The 19,528-nt window shown below is 40.3% G+C and overlaps 1 protein-coding gene across 2 annotated transcripts in view; it reads right to left on the reverse strand.

Moving 5' to 3' along the window:
* Window positions 1-19,528, reverse strand: part of LOC149451927 (rho family-interacting cell polarization regulator 1-like) — a 1,274,165-nt gene that overhangs the window by 293,328 nt on the left and 961,309 nt on the right. The window lies entirely within an intron of this gene.

The raw sequence follows: 19,528 nt of genomic DNA on the forward strand, positions 1-19,528 counted from the left end.
ATGGCACTGGCTGGCACTGTTAGGTGGCACTGACGGGCACTGATAGGCGGCACTGATTGGCACTGATAGGCAGCACTGACTGGCACTGATAGGTGGCACTGATGGGTGACACTGAAAGGAAGCTCAGATGGGCACTGATATGTGGCATTGATGTGCACTGATAGGCACTGAAATGTGGCACTGATGGACACTGGCAGGTGGCATGGATGAGCACTGAGAGCTGGCACTGATGGACACTGACAGGTGGCACTGCTGGGGCTACACAGATTATCAGGGCACACATCATCAGTGCGCGACAGCTTGTGAGGAGAGAAATGCCGATAACTGGCATTTCCCTGATTATATGTGATCAGCTGTGATTGGACACAGCTGATCACATGACCGAGCCGACATGTTCGGCTCTTTCCATTGATCGGTGATCCGCTGTGTCCGAGGGACACAGCGCACCGCAGATTGGCGCGCTGCGCGCTCCCGGAGCCGCGCATGCGCAGTTAGAATGGGAGGATGTCATATGACGTCCTCCCAGAACGAGAGAACCGCCTTGCGCCCATCATTGTAGTATATGGTGGGCGGGAGGCGGTTAAAAACCTTTCAATGCCTGTTTCCCACCCACTCCATCCCTAAACACTTAGGCCCCTTTCACACGAGCGGTTAGATTTCAGCTTTTAGCTGTGGTTAGGGGAACCTTTTTACCGCAACTAAATGCAAACAATGCATTCATATGGCCCCATGCATACACTGCATTTAGAAACGGTTTTGTTACGTGCGGTTATGTGCATTTAAAAATAAATACATTTTACTGCATCCAGGGCCGATTTATCACAGCTATCTGTACATAAACACAGGTAATAGCAGTGCACTATTTCTCCTGCAGATAACCGCGGCAAGAAATCAACAGGAAGCACATCATAATCACAAGGGATACCTGGGAATGACACAGGAAGTTGAAGGGAGGATAGAAGTAGAGCGGAGCAATGGCGGATATCTCTCATGAGGCCATTATAGCATTGGTGCACAACCAACTAGAGATATGATACCCTGAATGCCCAGGATATTCTGACAGAGTCATGAAGAGGCTGAAATGGGAGGAAGTCTTCCGATTTCTGACTCCAAACTGGGAAAATATGTCGACAAGTGAACAGGAGAACCGCGGTATTTTTTTAAATTTAAAAAAAAAATTTAAATATATTCTTCAGATCTTTTTTAACATATAAAAAAGTCATTTTAACATACTGTATATTTTTACATATATTTGTAAATGCATTCCAAAAATGTAGATTTGTATTTTTAAAGACATACAATATATTTGAAATGTATTTTTAAAAATATTTTTCATATATTTTGTAATTAAAACACATTTCAACATGTAGTAAATATATATACTGTATATATATATATATATATATATATATAATATGGACAAAATTGTAGCATTTCAAATATATGTCAATATATTTGGAAAGTATATTTTTAAAATATATTTCAAATATATTTTTCTTCCATGTGGGCAAGCAATACATGTGGCCACTGTAAGCACTGTAAGTATACTGCACTCACAGCCCTTCTGTATGAAACAAAATATGTTTTTGCCTGGGAATACGTGAACTTTTTGTGATTTCTGCAAGGGATTTTTGTGACATGTTATCACACCTGCAATACCAAGTCAAAAAAGAGTTGTATACTAAAAAGCTTTCACACTATTCCAAAGGGAATTTTTATTGCATTATTCATGCCAGCATGTGTGTTCAGGGTTTTGTATTTTTAAGACCTAATGCCCCGTACACACTATAAGAAAATCGGACGAACGATTGTCCGATTATCATCGATTGTACGCAGCTGGTCGACAGCGATGTGCTTTTATGCATGAGAAAAATATTGTACGATAAAGGCATTGCGTACGAATGTTGTAGCGTAGCTGTGGAAGTGATGTAATGTACGTGTGACCCTGCAGCCACACCTTTCGGTGCCATATTTGTTATCTCCCATTGACGGATCTGTTGTGACAAATTTTCAGAATAGTCATGGATACCGTATCCGAATGTTCTGAAAATACTGAAATTGCCATTATGGGTTTTGGAATTCTGGCCATACAGAGGCAACAGAGGAAAAAGACAAAAAAGGAGGCTGTGGTGCAAGAAATGACTACTGAGGCGTGACCAGTTTTCCCACATGTCTCTGTTGAGAGAATTGTATGAGAACAATCCAGATGATTTTAGAAATTATTTGCAAATGAATGACGACTCCTTTAATCAAATCCTGACTGCAATAAAGCCACACATTGCAAAGATGAATACCATTCTCAGAAAAGCAATCAGTGCGGAGCAACGTTTGATTGCCACACTACGGTATCTTGCCACGGGGCGAAGCCTGCAGGATTTGAAATTCACCACTGGCATTTCACTGCAATCCCTTGGAGTAATAATTCCAGAGACCTGCAGGGCCATCATCAAAGTCCTACAGGATGAATACAATAAGGTACAAGTCATTTCTTAATTTCCACATTATAAATCCAAAATCATTAATGCTCATTTATTTTTATGGAAAATAATATCTTTCTGAATTTCCTTCATGAAGTTTGCCTACACTAAAGTGTTTTGTGTATATTGTCTTACCAATATTTTTTCTTCTTTTGTTGATTAGTTTCCAAGCAATTCTGAAGAGTGGAAGGAAGTTGCTAGGCAATTCCATGAACAGTGGCGGAGCTATAGATGGGAAACATGTTCAAATAAATCCTCCAGCAAACTCTGGCTCCTACTTCTACAACTACAAGGGCTTCTTTAGTATAATAATGCTGGCAGTGGTAAAAAAAAAATGTGTGTGTGTGTGTGTGTATGTGTATATATATATATATATATATATATATATATATATATATATATATATATATATATATATACACACTGTATTTACACAGACACATACACATGGGGGCCATGCATATATTATGAGGCATCAACAGCAAGGCTCCTACTTTCCATTCATCATACATCAGCATCAGAGGTTGGTCATCAGCTCTGAGGAAAGGGATTCGTCCCCGAAATGCATCAGCCATGTGACCGCACTGACAGTGAGAACATCTTGCCTGCCGTTGTGGCCATTGTCATTTTTCTATGCTTTTTAGATACATGCTTCGTCTGTGAGTATGTTTTTATTATTCTTTCACTCCTACAATAAACCTTGGGTAATGCACTAGGTGTGTGCGCCACCTGTTTTCTCTCTATCCAGTGGCTGATTTCCCCGTCTGAGGAGGGCTGCACCCCTGAAGCATTTCCTTTGGTTGTAGCTGTCTTGGTACCCTTGGCTTCCCTTTTGGCTGTGCATATCCTGAGGCGCTGGAGAGTACATACGATATCAGCAAAATGGACTAGCCTGCTGCATCATTTTTCACTTTGAATTTCGGGGTGTCTTCAGTCTTCTGTAGGTTGATAATTTTCATGAAACGATGGGGCATCCTTCGTTTAACACATTACCCAGTCCATATCAGTACAGATACGTATACATCATGAGATTTTGCAACATTGAGATCTGATGTATTTTCAAAGTGTTCCTTTAATCAGTTTTGAGCAGTGTGTATGGGTGTGTGTATGTATATATATATATATATATATATATATATATATATATATATATATATATATATAGCTATGTACATATTGTTTTCAAAAATTATATAGATACAAATGCCAAAAAATTAACACATATGAACAGGAATAAAGAATACATCAACATATTTGGTGAATAAAATATCTATCTTTTTTATTGCCACATTACAAAAATTATAGCTACATATCTCCTTTTTATGAACAAAGTGCAAATTTTTTTTAACCAGGCATGCACATTAGAGATGTAGAAAATTAACTGTCAGATGTCACTTGCACAGTTGCTGTAAGAATGTACGAAGAAATTAAGGGGAATGTGATCAGCGCAAACACTGCTAGAAGTCCTGGGTAATCCTGGGATGGGGTAATGGTGGTAGTTATGGCTGTATAAGGAAGATGAGCTTGGAATAGGGGGTCCGTGTAGCACTGAGGGCAAGGCTTCCAAACAGACTGTAGCAGACTCTGTAGGATGAGAGAAGGAGAGAAGCGCTTCTAAGTGCAATATTTCTCTTTATTCAGGTATATAGGTAGGAACACTCACATAGATAAGGTAAGTATAAACATAAAATCCGTGGTTGGTGTAATCATCAGTAGGTGGGTATACAGGGTGAGAGCTGTCATCTGTGTGGATAATGGAGAAGTCAGCGTGCCACTGGAGCAGCATGGTGGCTGGAGGGGAACAGCTGTGAGGCCGGCGTGCACGTCCTCCTTCAGAGCTGGGTGGAACGCACGCTGTAACGCAGCGGCGGCGTGGCCACGATCACATCAGATACCCAAGGTGCACTGCGATGCGTTTTGATGCGTTTGTCAAGCAGTGTCTGTGTTGCAAAGCAAATTCCAGTAGCTCACTTATAAACTCATTTTGTCCCCCCACATTGAGATACGATTTATCAAGGAAAAATAAAGCCGATCTTAGTCCACATTCTTGTGGAATAGATGTATATAATGACTCAACATCTGTTCCAACTAAAATGGACTTCTCATCTATCTTCAGATTTTCAATTTTTGCTAATACATCTTTACTATCTCTAACATAGGAAGAAAGGTTAGGAATCATTTCCTTGAGAAACAGGTCAACATATTTTCCTATATATGTAAGCCCTGCACCCTATGAATACGTGCCTAGCACAAAACATGTCAGGGGGGCTACAGCATCTGGACATCTAGCCACCGCTGGTGGCCATCCTGAATCTATGGTCAGTATTTGTATTTTTTACATACTTACTTTGGAATAAAGTTCATCCATACAATATTACACTATTTGGTGTCCCTGATTGGGCACTCCTCATGAGTGCCATCCTCTGCAGTGCCTGCCCTAAAGAGGTGACCCCAGATGTTGTGATTTACCGAGGAACCCTGGAATCCTGATACGCTTGTGACCAGATGATGATAGTGAATGCAGCTTGATCAGAATACGGATGACCAAATGTGTGCCTGATGATACAGGAGACCTCCTATATGCATTTTAAATACGCACTTCTGGATCCCCACGTTATACGTCCCTTCATTTGGACGCCTGACTTCACTGTGATCACCACTAGTGATATCACTTATTGTACTTTATGCTCTGAAGGACGATTTTGCATATTGCATGTTATATTTGACCGTTATTTGCACTATATTGTTCCTATCCCCAGCGCTGCACCTTTACTATTTACATATATTTCTGGAAGGTTTTTTTGGTTACCTTTTGGGTGTTCTCTTTTCCCTGGTAGCGCTCGCTAGACATTTTATTTTCAACATATTTTCCCGTTTTCTCAAGGGGGCCCTGTATAGCAGAGACAATGGGCCTTCCTAGGGGATTTTTCAAATCCTTATGTATTTTAGGAATAATATAAAAGGTAGGATAATTAAACTCTTCTATCCTCAGATACTCAAACTCCTTTTTAGTGAGAAGGCCAGCCTCTTTTCCTAACATCAAAATAGAATTTAGTTTTTTAACCACAATAGGAAAGGGGTTAGCAGTTAATTTACGGTATGTATATGGGTCACCTAATAGGCGTTTACCTCTTTTACATAATTCTGTTCATTTAAAATAACTACATTCCCACCCTTATCACTTCTTTTAATTATAATATTTTTTGCCTCTTTTAATTCTCTAAGGGCTCTTCTCTCTTTTTTAGTAAGATTGCCACCTATTGGCATTTTCCACTTGAGATTCTTAAGATCAGTCGCTACTAAGTCAAGGAATGCTGCTATCCTCATGTTAGAACATATTTTAGGCATTTTAGTCGATCTGATATTTAAATCGACTCTTCTAACCACATCATGATGATTATCCTCCTCTAATTCATCCTCATTGTGGTCATCACTTTCCTCCATGAGGGATATCAGCATCTCCAACACTTTGTGATCCTCCATGGATGGATCCGAACCCAAATCCTCCAAAGTTTCAGGGTTACTATGTACCAATCTCAAGAATACTTTTCTTAGGAATAAATTAACATCTTTAAATACTTCAAATTCATCCATGGGGGTCACCAGTGAAAAGGACATACCTTTATTCAACAAAGTAATATGTTCATCTCTGAGTGAAAAATCTGCCAAATTAATTACTTTTTTGTCATGTGGATTATTATCAACTACCTTTTCTGACTCCTTGTTCTGCCATTGTCCTCCTGTTGTTTTTTAAAGATTCCTCCGCTTTCTTTTTGGTTCCTCTTCCTATTTGGGATTGATTGATCTGGGGAAACTCCCCATCCTGTTGATCTAAAAAAGATACTGATTTACCTAAACTTTCTGAATCACTTTCACCAGACATAGTTTCTCCCATTGATCTAGAATGTGAACGAAAAAATCTTCGTTTAGATCGACTTATACCTCTTTTTATGGTGAGATCAAATATCTCTCCTGTTTCCCAGTCTTTAAGATCCCGCCTAAACTTTGTTTAGTAGTTCTAAGATTTTTTTGAACCCTTTCTACTTCCTTGTAAGTTGTTCATTTTGTTTTTCAAAGCAATCCTGATTTTTAGAGGGATCTAATCCTTCCACACTTTTTTTGATTGTTAGATCCAATTCTTCCAATTGCAATTTTTCTTTCTCAACAATAAGTTTCATACCTCTGACTCCCTGTTCAATGCACAGAGCCTTCCATTTTTCTAGAAATCTTTCATTATGTAAATGTTCTGCTGGGACCACATTACTTCTCAACCCACATGGGATAATACTCTGTTTAATATAAGCCTCTAAGAAGCAAACATCCCATTTTCGATTGAGACGTTTAATAAGTAGCATTTTATGTTCCCTAAATTTTATCTTAATCTCTTCATCTTCAGTTGTTAGACTAGAATTCTCTGATACAAAGGCTCTATGCATTTCCAGTTCAATGTCCTCTCCAGGTATAAATGCCATGAATAAATCATGCCTCTCAGTGTGCACTAAGCATCATAAATAATAAACTCAAAGCTGAGGTGATGGGTAACCAATCTTATTGTCGAACCTCTATAAGAATAGGTCCATAAGAACCCAAAAATAAACACAAAGAATAAGAGAGGGTAGAGGTTCATAAATATGCTGTATCACCCAATATATGGTTTCTGCCCAGAAACCAAAAAACATGCATACAAAAAGAGGGGGGTTGTGAAAATAGATTCACAAAAAAGTGGTTACGTCATGGACAGAATGCGATACTCAGAGTAATTCCCCAAAATTATGCTTTATTACACAATAATTATAGACAATAGGGTAAATACCCTGGTTCACCATCACCTCAGTATGAGATAATACAAATAGACCTAAAATCACATAAAAGCAACATCAAGACCGGTCTTTATAGTAATGTGCTGCATATGCAATGACAGAGACCTGTCTAGTACATATGCAGCACCAGCACATTGGTTACACCACCAGTAGGGGGTGTGCCAAAAAATTGTACCATCAGGTATAATGTACTATACAATGCTATGCAATAATGGCTGATAACAGGCACCATATATTAATAAGATTACCCATAACCCAATCAAGGCAATGTGGGTGAAAAATTTAAAATATATGTGGGGATACGGACGCTCCTATAATAACAGGATGATTGCAATACAGCCCCTATTCAGGGCATGAGTGAGTGGTGAACATGAACAAATTCACAGTGGACATGCCCATATATATAGATGCAGAGTCGGTCATGAAGGAATCACTGTTGGTATCTTTAAGAAAATAAAGATGATAAAGATGGCAGGGCCCTGCTTCAAGGGGTTTCTTCACCGCAACGTGTGGGCTATAGACCACCTTAATATAGATGATAGTATGAAACCTGCTGGGTCCTCCGTCTCTTGTAATGTATAATTGGTGCCTTGCACCTGGATAGTAAATCATACTGTCCCCACATGCGATATATTGATGACAAATGGACAGTCAATCAATATGTATTCTTGCTGATGTATGTATAGAGTGGCGAGTAAATGCCTTTTCATCTAGCTGTGTGACAGTTCACTCACCACCCGAGCCATATGTGATACTTTCTGGAAGTTTCCTCTGTCTGGATTACCAGGCATAGTCCCGGGGACAGCCGCTACCATTGGAACTGTAACTGGCGGGCTCCGTTCTCCCCTTGGTGCCTGTGCAGCCTTGCACAACTCGTGGTGCACAAATATGGCCACTATATATATGGGCATGTCCACTGTGAATTTGTACATGTTCACCACTCACTCTTGCATAGCATTGTATAGTACATTATACCTGATGGTACAATTTTTTGACACACCCCCTACTGGTGGTGTAACCAATGTGCTGGTGCTGCAAATGTACTAGACAGGTCTCTGTCATTATATATGCAGCACATTAATATAAAGACCGGTCTTGATGTTGCTTTTATGTGATTTTAGGTCTCTTTGTACTATACATGTATATATTATTATACTGAGGTGATGGTGAACCAGGGTATTTACCCTGTTGTCTATAATTATTGTGTAATAAAGCATAATTTTTGGGAATTACTCTGAGTATCGCATTCTGTCCATGATGTAACCATTTTTTTGTGAATGTCTTTTCACAACCCCCCTTTTTTTGTATGCATGTTTTTTTGTTACTGGGCAGAAACGATATATTGGGTGATACAGCATATTTATGAACCTCTACCCTCTCTTATTCTTTGACATTACAGGGGACACTGCAGGAGGGACATCACGGGAGCACAGGACAAGGTAAGAGAAGAACAGATCCCGGAGCAGCGCCGCATGGTAAGCCCGAGTGTAGCTCGGGGTTACCGCTTGTGGTACTGAAACTTTACCCTGAGCTACACTCGGGAATATTGCCAGGGAGGATATGATGCCTTGATGATCCTGCAGAAAAGGCAAAATGTTACCAAAAAATGTTCCCATATGATTGCAAAGGTTGCATTTGTTTCACCTTTTTCACCTTCAGCCATTCAATGCATGAAGTAAACTTCCCACAACTGGAAGGGAGTGGGGCTGAGATGCGCTATGTGTGACTCTATAAAAACAAAGAGCTGGCTCTGCAGCAAGCACGTATGGGTGAGCCCATTTAAATCCGCTTGCAAGGGGGCACTAGAGGGAGTGTCCAGCAGCGCCTGAGGGGTAGACAAGTGGTGGATCAGGCCTGCTGTGTGCAAAACCTAGGAAAAGGTAATTATGTTTTTTTATTTTTTACAATGTAACCTACATGAACCAAATGGTACATCCACCTAAACAAAAAATATTTATACTCACCCACTGTGTCTGGATTCCTCATCAAGTACAGTTGCTGTTCCCTGACGTGTTGAATGCCCCTAATGTGCAGTTACAAATACACAATATATGCTCTAAATATGTAAAAATAATATTTGCACATACCTGTGGATTGCTCCGCCATATAGGATCCTAGTGGTTGTTCATGTCCCTGGTCTTCAGTTCCAGCCGCCATAGTCTTAACATATTTGAACTTGTGTTGTTTTTTCTTTGCAAGCTGCTTCTTTATGTTTCCTTAAAAAAAAAAAAAGTTTACTTTATCTATGCAGAAAAAGGAAAAAAACAATTAAAATAAAAAACTTAAAAAAAAAAAACTTACTTTTTTGGATGAGTTGGTGAATGCGGCCTAGTTGGTCCAGTTCCCTGTGTATAAGATCTGACCATCTTTTCCTGAGTTGATCTTTTGAACACAGGACGCCATATTTATTCTTGAGAGCTTCTAGAATCTTAATCTTTCCTTGTATTTGGCTTTCTGTAGTTTTTAAGCTTGCCATCGTAGTAATTTCTTTCAAGCAGAAACACAAGCTCCACCATTTCTCCTCTGCTTATGGCTGTAGCCTTTATCTTTCTTGGAACCTTCTTGCTGTGCTCTTTCCTGGCAGGCTGTGTCTCCTCTGTGTCCTCCATGCTGCTTGCTGGTGAGAATTTGTATTGCCCAATGTCACATTCAGTGGAGTGTGGTCCCATACACAGTGCGGGCAGGATATGACAGGGGAGGAGCTCACGACGCATGCTCTCTAGTTTCCATACCGAGTGATCGTTCAGTCACAACGAATATTTTATTATGAAACTCCAAAAATTTCCTCTTCAAAGGAAATTTCGTTTCACATGTTCTCTTTAGGCCTAAATTCATTATATTAATGGTTCATGCAATATCATACTGATAAGGCATTATACAGTTGCAAGAAAAAGTATGTGAACCCCTTGGGATTACGTGGAGTTTTGCATGAATTGGGCATAAAATGTGCTCTGAACGTCATCTAAGTCACAACAATAGAAGAACACAGTCTGCTGAACATAATACTACACAAACATTAGATGTTGCCATGGTTTAATTGCACATAACATGTAAACATTCACAGTGCAGGGAGGAAAAAGTATGTGAGGCCCTAGCTTAATGACTTCTCCCAGAGCTAATTGGAGCCAGGAGTGAGCCAACCTTGACTCCAATCAGTGTGATGATATTGGATGTGTTGCTAACAGCTGTCCTGCCCTTAAAAAACACACACCTGTTTTGGGTTAACTGGTTTCAAGAAGCACTGTCTGATGTGAACCATGCCTCGCAGAAAAGAGCTCTCAGAAGACCTACGATCAAGAATTATTGACTTGTATGAAGCTGTAAAGGGTTACAAAAGTATCTCCAAAAGCCTTGATGTTCTTGTGTCCACGGTAAGACAGACTGTCTACAAATGGAGAAAGTTTAGCACTGTTGCTACTCTCCCTAGGCGTGGTTGTCCTGTAAAAATGACTGCAAGAGCACAGCGCAGAATGCTGCATGAGGTAAAGAAGAATCCCAGAGTGTCAGCTAAAGACCTACAAAAATCTCTGGGTCATGCTAACATTTTTGTTGACACATCTACAATAAGGAAAACATTAAACAAGAATGGAGTACATGGGAGGACACCACGGAGGAAGCCATTGCTGTCCAAAAAGAATATTGCAGCACGTTTGAAGTTTGCAAAAGAGCGCCTGGATGTTCCACAGCACTACTGGCAAAATATACTGTGGACAGATGAAACCAAGATTGAGTTATTTGGGAAGAACACACAACACTATGTGTGGAGAAAAAAAGGCACAGCACACCAACATCAAAACCTCATCCCCACTGTAAAACATGGCGGAGGGAGCATCATGGTTTGGGGCTGCTTTGCTGCCTCAGGGCCTGGACGGATTGTTGTCATTGATGGGAAAATTAATTCCAGAGTTTATCAAGACATTTTGCAGGAAAACGTACGACCATCTGTCAGCCAACTGAAGCTCCGCAGAGGATGGGTGATGCAACAGGACAATGACCCAAAGCATACAAGTAATTCAACAAAACAATGGCTGCAACAGCAGTCAGAGTCCTGACCTCAACCCGATTGAAATGCTGTGGCACGGCCTTAAAAGAGCGATTCACACCAGACATCCCAAGAATATTGCTACACTGAAACAGTTTTGTGAAGAGGAGTGGTCCAAAATTACTCCAGATCGTTGTGCAGGTCTGATCTGCAACTACAGGAAACGTTTGTTTGAGGTTATTGCTGCCAAAGGAGGGTCAACCAGTTATTAAGTCCAAAGGTTCACATACTTTTTCATCCCTGCACTGTGAATGTTTACATGTTATGTGCAATTAAACCATGGCAACATCTAATGTTTGTGTAGTATTCTGTTCAGCAGACTGTGTTCTTCTATTGTTGTGACTTAGATGACGTTCAGAGCACATTTTATGCCCAATTCATGCAAAACTCCACGTAATCCCAAGGGGTTCACATACTTTTTCTTGCAACTGTATGTTGGATTTCTTTTACAGGAGCCATGGCATACAAATGTACATCGTCTGAATTCTTGCCACAGTTCATTGACCAATACAAGCAGAAGCCTTGTTTGTAATAAGTCAAGTGCAAGGACTACTTGGACAAAAATAAGAAGCATGAGGCCTACACCAAGCTTGCTGAAATGTGCAAAGCTGTCTGTCCACAAGTAAATATAAATGATGTGAAACAAAAAATTGATAATCTGAGGAATGTGTTTAAGAAAGAACTGAACAAAATCAGTGCATCTGAACGGTCAGGGGCTGCCTCAGATGACATCTATGTACCAAGACTTTGGTACTTTACCAGCTTGCACTTTCTCACTGATCAGTGTGACTCCAGAACCTCATTATCAACTCTTCCATCAACTTCTACGGAGTCGTCACCTGAATTGTATGGAGATGACCAGGAGGAGCTACCACTGACACAGGAGTAATCATTGACACAGGAGCTATCAGCGACGCCGGTAAAATATTGTATTTTTTAACACCTTTTATTTCTAAAATGATCCATTCCTACTATAATGCACGATTTGCCTACATATACTCCTGTCATCTGACAGTACTTTAGAATTTTGGATGAATTGTTAAATACTACCTAATTCCTTCCCATCCCTAGGAAATTTCAGATGGAACCATCATGCCACCACCAAGAACACCTGTGGCTAGACTCAAAAAGAGGAAAAATCTGGATGATGCTGCTACACCCTTCCTAACCCGAGCTTTAGCAGCCCTACAGAGGAGAGCTGATGAACAGGATGCCTTTGGAATACTGACATCCAATAAACTGCGCAACATGTCTGTTCACCAGAAACAAATGGCAGAGTGTCTGTTGCTCCAAGTGATGAATAAAGGGGCAAGAGGTGAAATTACACAAAACACTGTATTGCTGAATCACAACCTGCACCTCCAATGCCACCTCCACCAGCACCACCACCTCCGTCATCACTGCACCACCATGGCATTATCCTGCACCTGATCGTCAAACCTTGTCATGGTGCCAGGATTATCATTACACAAATCTTTAGTTTAATGTTTAATGTTCTGTTTGCTACATTTTCTTGGTTTTCTGGACCTGATATGAAGCACTATGTTGTGTATTTTGTTCATCTAACTAGATGGTTATGGTTATTTTTGTAACACGGTATATAGTGAATAATAAAATTTATTGTTGAAAATATATCGTTTTTATTTGTGGTTTTATTTTTACAACATGCAAACACACACATTCATTGTGATGCAGTGGCATATGTAATGTTTGTTTTTTGGGGGTTGGTTGAAGACAACTGTTTACAGACATTACTGGCTGTAATGCTTACGAATATTCTGTGGTGTTTATTTTCTTCAGGTTCGGGTCATAAGCAGCTTCCGATTATGTGCAGTCTTTTGTATCCAATTCTTCTCGTATGAAAACAGTACACATTGAACGAAAATCGTTCATTCTGTTCCCAAACGACAAAAATGTTGATGTTTGCACCATCGTTAATTTCCGTTCATAAAATCAGAATCGGCTGTCGAAAATGATGTACACACCGTCAGAAAATTGCACGATTGCTCGTCGGACTAATACGTTCGTCTGATTTTCTTATAGTGTGTACAAGGTATAAGGTCTTACTTCTTTGTTTAACCACTTGAGCTCCTGAGGATTTACCCCCCTTAATGACCAGGCCTCTTTTTGCTACTCGGCGCTGCACTAATTCAACTGATAATTGCGCGGTCATGCAATGCTACACCCAAACAAAATTTACGTCCTTTTTTTCACACAAATAGAGCTTTCTTTCGGTGTAATTTGATCATCTGTGCGCTTTTTATTTTTCACGCTATAAACAAAAAAAGATCAAAAATTTTGAAGAAAAACAATATTTTTTTACTTTTCAGCTATAAAAAATATATAGTAAATTCAAAGTTGGTTATAAATTTAGGCCAAAATGTATTCTGCTACATGTTTTTGGTATATTGATTGCTTTGTGTGGAAGTTATAGCGTCTACAAACTATGGTATAAATACTGCAATTTACGCCATTTTTCTGCTATACAGCGCTGCGCTAGTTTAACGGACAATTGCGCGGTCATGCAATACGGTACATAAATGAAATTTACATCCTTTTTTCCCCACAAATTGAGTTTTCTTTCGGTGGTATTTGATCGCCTGTGCGGTTTTTATTTTTTGCGCTATAAAAAAAAAAGGCTGACAATTTTGAGGAAAAAAAAACAATATTTTGGACTTTTTGCTATAAAACATGTCCAGTAAAAAAAATGCAAAAATCAAATTTAGTCATAAATTTCTGCCAAAATACATTCTGCGACATTTTTGGTTTACATTAATTAGTTTACATGAAAGTTATAGTGTTTAAAAATGGCGGGAAAGATACTGGGATTTTTAATTTTTTTTATACTAATAATGGCGGCGATCAACGACTTATGGTGGCGATCAGTGACTTATGGCGGCGATCAGCGACTTATGGCAGGACTGCGGCAGACATTTTGACACTGGGGGGGAACTGACTTGGGGTCATTGACATCCCCAGTGACACCAATACAGTGATCAGTGAAAAAAACCCCACTGATACTGTACTAATGTCACTGGGGAGGAAGGGGTTAACATATTTAGAGCTTACTGTGTAAGGGGAGTGTTTTACTAGGGGTGTGTGCTGGACGGGGGGGAGGGAGGGGGGAGCTGATCAAGGGAGAGAAATTCTTCTCTCTCTCTTCAGCTTGTCGGGGAACTATCACAGAGCAGGCTGTGTGTAAACAATGCAGCTCTGCTCTGTGTCAGTGATAACAGCTCATTGCGGGAAAACAGCCGGTAAAAACCGGCTGTGACCCGGTGGCTGACACCCGCTGCGGACACCCGCGGGACAGGCAGGGCGGGCGCGCGCCTCACGCGAGCCCCCTACCTGTTTTGCGGAGGTCCGCTTTAAAACGTTGTTTTGCCTACGAGCGCCGCCCTGCCGCCGTTTATAGGCGGTGGCTGGGCGGCATGTGGTTAACAAGTGTGTTACTAGTTTACATAAAGCATACAAAAAAAATCCAAAATAATTGGGCAAAGGTGTTGACTTTTTAAAAAATGTTATCAAACTGTTAAAACTTGTATACTATCTATAACAATATAACAAAATGTACAAATGGCAAAATTTTAAAATGGTACAGCAGTGGTAGTAATAATTGTACAAAAAAAAAAAAAAGACATTTTCAACCAAAAGATTACATATAGCTATTTTGCCATGGAACCTGTCCTTTAGTAAGGAAGTAGTCCGCAAAATGGTCACGTATTTGTAGGGCATGATTACTAGGACGAGTTTGATGACCTTGGGGTTCATTTGGAATCTGTTCTGGCAAATCACTGGAAACATTCTCCTTTATTCTCAAAAAGTTATGCAGCGCACAGCACGCCAAAACTACGTTGACTACGTGGTCAACCTCCAGGTGCATTGATGTTAATAAAACATGCCATTTTGATGTACAGATTCCAAAAGCACACTCCACCATTTGGCGTGCTCTACTAAGTCAATAATTAAATACAGTTGCAAGAAAAAGTATGTGAACCCCTTGGGATTACGTGGAGTTTTGCATGAATTGGGCATAAAATGTGCTCTGAACGTCATCTAAGTCACAAAAATAGAAGAACACAGACTGCTGAACATAATACTACACAAACATTAGATGTTGCCATGGTTTAATTGCACATAACATGTAAACATTCACAGTGCAGGGAGGAAAAAGTATGTGAACCTTTGGACTTAATAACTGGTTGACCCTCCTTTGGCAGCAATAACCTCAACCAAACGTTTCCTGTAGTTGCAGATCAGACCTGCACAACAATCTGGAGTCATTTTGGACCACTCCTCTTCACAAAACTGCTTCAGTGTAGCAATATTCTTGGGATGTCTGGTGTGAATCGCTCTCTTAAGGTCATGCCACAGCATTTCAATCGGGTTGAGGACAGGACTCTGACTGGGCCACTCCAGAAGGCGTATTCTGTGCTGTTGCAGCCATTGTTTTGTTGAATTACTTGTATGCTTTAGGTCATTGTCCTGTTGCATCACCAATCCTTTGCGGAGCTTCAGTTGGCGGACAGATGGTCGTACGTTTTCCTGCAAAATGTCTTGATAAGCTCTGGAATTCATTTTTCCATCAATGACAACAATCCGTCCAGGCCCTGAGGCAGCAAAGCAGCCCCAAACCATGATGCTCCCTCCGCCATGTTTTACAGTGGGGATGAGGTTTTGATGTTGGTGTGCTGTGCCTTTTTTTCTCCACACATAGTGTTGTGTGTTCTTCCCAAACAACTCAATCTTGGTTTCATCTGTCCACAGTATATTTTGCCAGTAGTGCTGTGGAACATCCAGGTGCTGTTTTGCAAACTTCAAACATGCTGCAATATTCTTTTTGGACAGCAATGGCTTCCTCCGTGGTGTCCTCCCATGTACTCCATTCTTGTTTAATGTTTTCCTTATTGTAGATGTGTCAACAAAAATGTTAGCATGTGCCAGAGATTTCTGTAGGTCTTTAACTGACACTCTGGGATTCTTCTTTACCTCATGCAGCATTCTGCGCTGTGCTCTTGCAGTCATTTTTACAGGACGACCACGCCTAGGGAGAGTAGCAACAGTGCTAAACTTTCTCCATTTGTAGACAGTCTGTCTTACAGTGGACACATGAACATCAAGGCTTTTGGAGATACTTTTGTAACCCTTTCCAGCTTCATGCAAGTCAACAATTCTTGATCGTAGGTCTTCTGAGAGCTCTTTTCTGAAAGGCATGGTTCACATCAGACAGTGCTTCTTGAAACCAGTAAACCCAAAACAGGTGTGTGTTTTTTAAGGGCAGGACAGCTGTCAGCAACACATCCAATATCATCACACTGATTGGAGTCAAGGTTGGCTCACTCCTGGCTCCAATTAGCTCTGGGAGAAGTCATTAAGCTAGGGCCTCACATACTTTTTCCTCCCTGCACTGTGAATGTTTACATGTTATGTGCAATTAAACCATGGCAACATCTAATGTTTGTGTAGTATTATGTTCAACAGACTGTGTTCTTCTATTGTTGTGACTTAGATGACGTTCAGAGCACATTTTATGCCCAATTCATGCAAAACTCCACGTAATCCCAAGGGGTTCACATACTTTTTCTTGCAACTGTATGTGTTTCCTGGAATCTGAGCCATGCTTCATGTGGGGCCTAAGGAGGTAGGTGAATAACGCAAATGCCTCATCTGCTACAACCACTAGAGGAAGATCTGGCCCAGCAGCGTGAGGCAGAGGCCTTGATTGTGGCATGTCAAATTCCCCATGTTGGAAACGCTGACCCATCACAGAATTACGTAAAATTCTAGAATCTCCAGAACTTCTATAGGTGCCAACATCCACAGCTATAAATGTCAAATTTTCATTACTGTTTCCTCTTGTACCAAATTGTATTGCAACTGTAATGTCTACCTTCATTTTGTAAAGCGCTGTGCAAACTGTTGGCGCTATATAAATCCTGTATTATAATAATAATCACTAGTCCTAGCAGAACAGTTGAGAAATATTTTTTGTAGTTGAAGAAGCGGGAACCAGAATTAGGTGGCTTCATGAGATGGACATGTGTCCCATCTAATGCCCAAATGCAGTTTGGGAAGTTAGTTTTCTCCCAAAACTCATCAGCTATTTCTTCCCACAAACTGGCTGTTGGTTCTGGCATTACTGAGTTTTTCAATTCTTCCCACAGGACAAAACAAGTGTCATGCACAACTGTTGACACAGTTGAAATCCCCATTAAACAATGATGTAAGGAGGTGAAACTGGCACCAGTGGCAAGGTATCTGCAATACAAAATTGAAAATATTTGATAAAAAATGGAAGATAAAAAAATTACATATATATTCAAGCATCCATTCAACACATAGAAAACCTATCTTAAAGTAACTAACAGCTGTTCTTCCGCACTAATGCTTCGTCTCATGTTGGTGTGCATTCAGCTCAGACATCCTCTTACAAGGTCTATTAACTGTTCGAAGGTTGCCACCAACATCCTGGTAAAATTGTAGAACTTGTCTGGGTGAGTGCACATTTTTCCCAAACATGAGGGCAAAGTAACCAATAGATGGACGATGAGAGGTCAAGGGATGTACCTAGTAGAGATGACGTCTCCTCCGCTGAATCAGATCCATGTTTCCTCCTTTTCATCCTCATAAGCAGCAAAATAAGCACTGCAATCAAATTGCTTCTGTAATCCATGATCACACTTCAGCAAAGGTCCTCTCAATGAGGAAAGAAGCAGACTCCAAACAAACTGAACAAAGACACAGGAAATGGGAGGGCACAAATGCATTATGGGTAGTCAAGGGACCAAAAAAAAAAATTTAGTTGCTATAGAAATGGCAAGAATGTTCCACCACAGCTAAATGCAACCACATGTAAATGCACGTAATTGTTGTTAATCGGAATGTACAACCGCAAGTGTTAGCTGTGCCTTGAGTCTTGAATTTAAACATGCTTTTACCAGAGCAGCCTGTATTTCTTTTGAGGTGGCCTGTGGGTCTTTCTTTGAATCCCAGGCAATTCTTCTGTCAGTTATGGCTGCAATCTTTCTTGGTCTACCTGATCTTGGCTTGGTATCAAGAGATCCCCGAACTTTCTACTTTTTAATAGGTAATTTAACAGTACTGATTGCCACATTCAAGGCTTTGGACATCTTTTTATGTCCTTTTCCATCTTTTAAAGTTCCATTACTTTGTTACGCAGGACTTATGACAGTTCTTTTCTGATCCCCATGGCTCAGTATCTATCCTAGTCAGTATTTCCACGTAAGAGCTAACAAACTCATTGCCTATTTATACACTGACACTAATTGCAATTTAAAAAGCCACAGATGTGGGACATTAACCTCTAATTGGCATTTTAACATGTGTGTGTCACCTTGTGTGGCTGTACCAAGGCCAAACATTCCAGGGTATGTAAACTTTTGATCATGGCCATTTGGGTGATTTCTGTTATCATGATTTAAAAAGGAGCCAAACAACTATTTGATAATAAATGGCTTCTTATGATCATCATCCTTCAATAAAAGAGCATTATTTGGCATGATCAGTCATATTTTCAACATCAATGCCAAAATTTCACAATTTCTGCCAGGGTATGTAAACTTTTGAGCACAACTGTATCTTTATGTATTCTAATTTGATTTCCTTAGTTCTACTGATTCTATTTTTGTTTCTTATCCTTTATAATGATTTTCTGTAATGGTTTTACATATTTCAAATATTTAGATTCAGCTGTCAAAATATATAGATAATATATATTTTGACAGCTGAATCTAAAAATAAAGATCTGGTATGGATTTAGAGGGGAAGCCCCAAGCCAAAATCCATACCAGACCCTTATCTGAGCATGCAGCCTGGCAGGTCAGGAAAGGGGGGGGGGTACGAGCGAGCGCCCCCCCCCCCTCCTGAACCATACCAGGCCACATGCCCTCAACATGGGGGGGTGCTTTGGGGCAGGGGGGCTCCCCCTCAAAGGACCTTGTCCCCATGTTGATGGGTACAAGGGCCTCTTCCCCACAACCCTGGGCTGTAGTTGTGGAGGTCTGCAGACAGGGGGCTTATCGGAATCTGGGAACCCCCTTTAACAAGTGCAAAAAAAGACAGGACACGGTCTTTGACAAGTGCTTTACTAAAAGAAAAAACTAAAAGAATGTCCCCTGCAGTAGATCTAACGTCAATCACGATGCCCATCACTGAAAAAAAGAGTTAAA

Source organism: Staurois parvus, unplaced genomic scaffold, assembly GCF_062004578.1.
Source record: "Staurois parvus isolate SC_StPar_1 unplaced genomic scaffold, SC_StPar_1.0 ptg000505l, whole genome shotgun sequence".
Lineage (NCBI taxonomy): Eukaryota > Metazoa > Chordata > Amphibia > Anura > Ranidae > Staurois > Staurois parvus.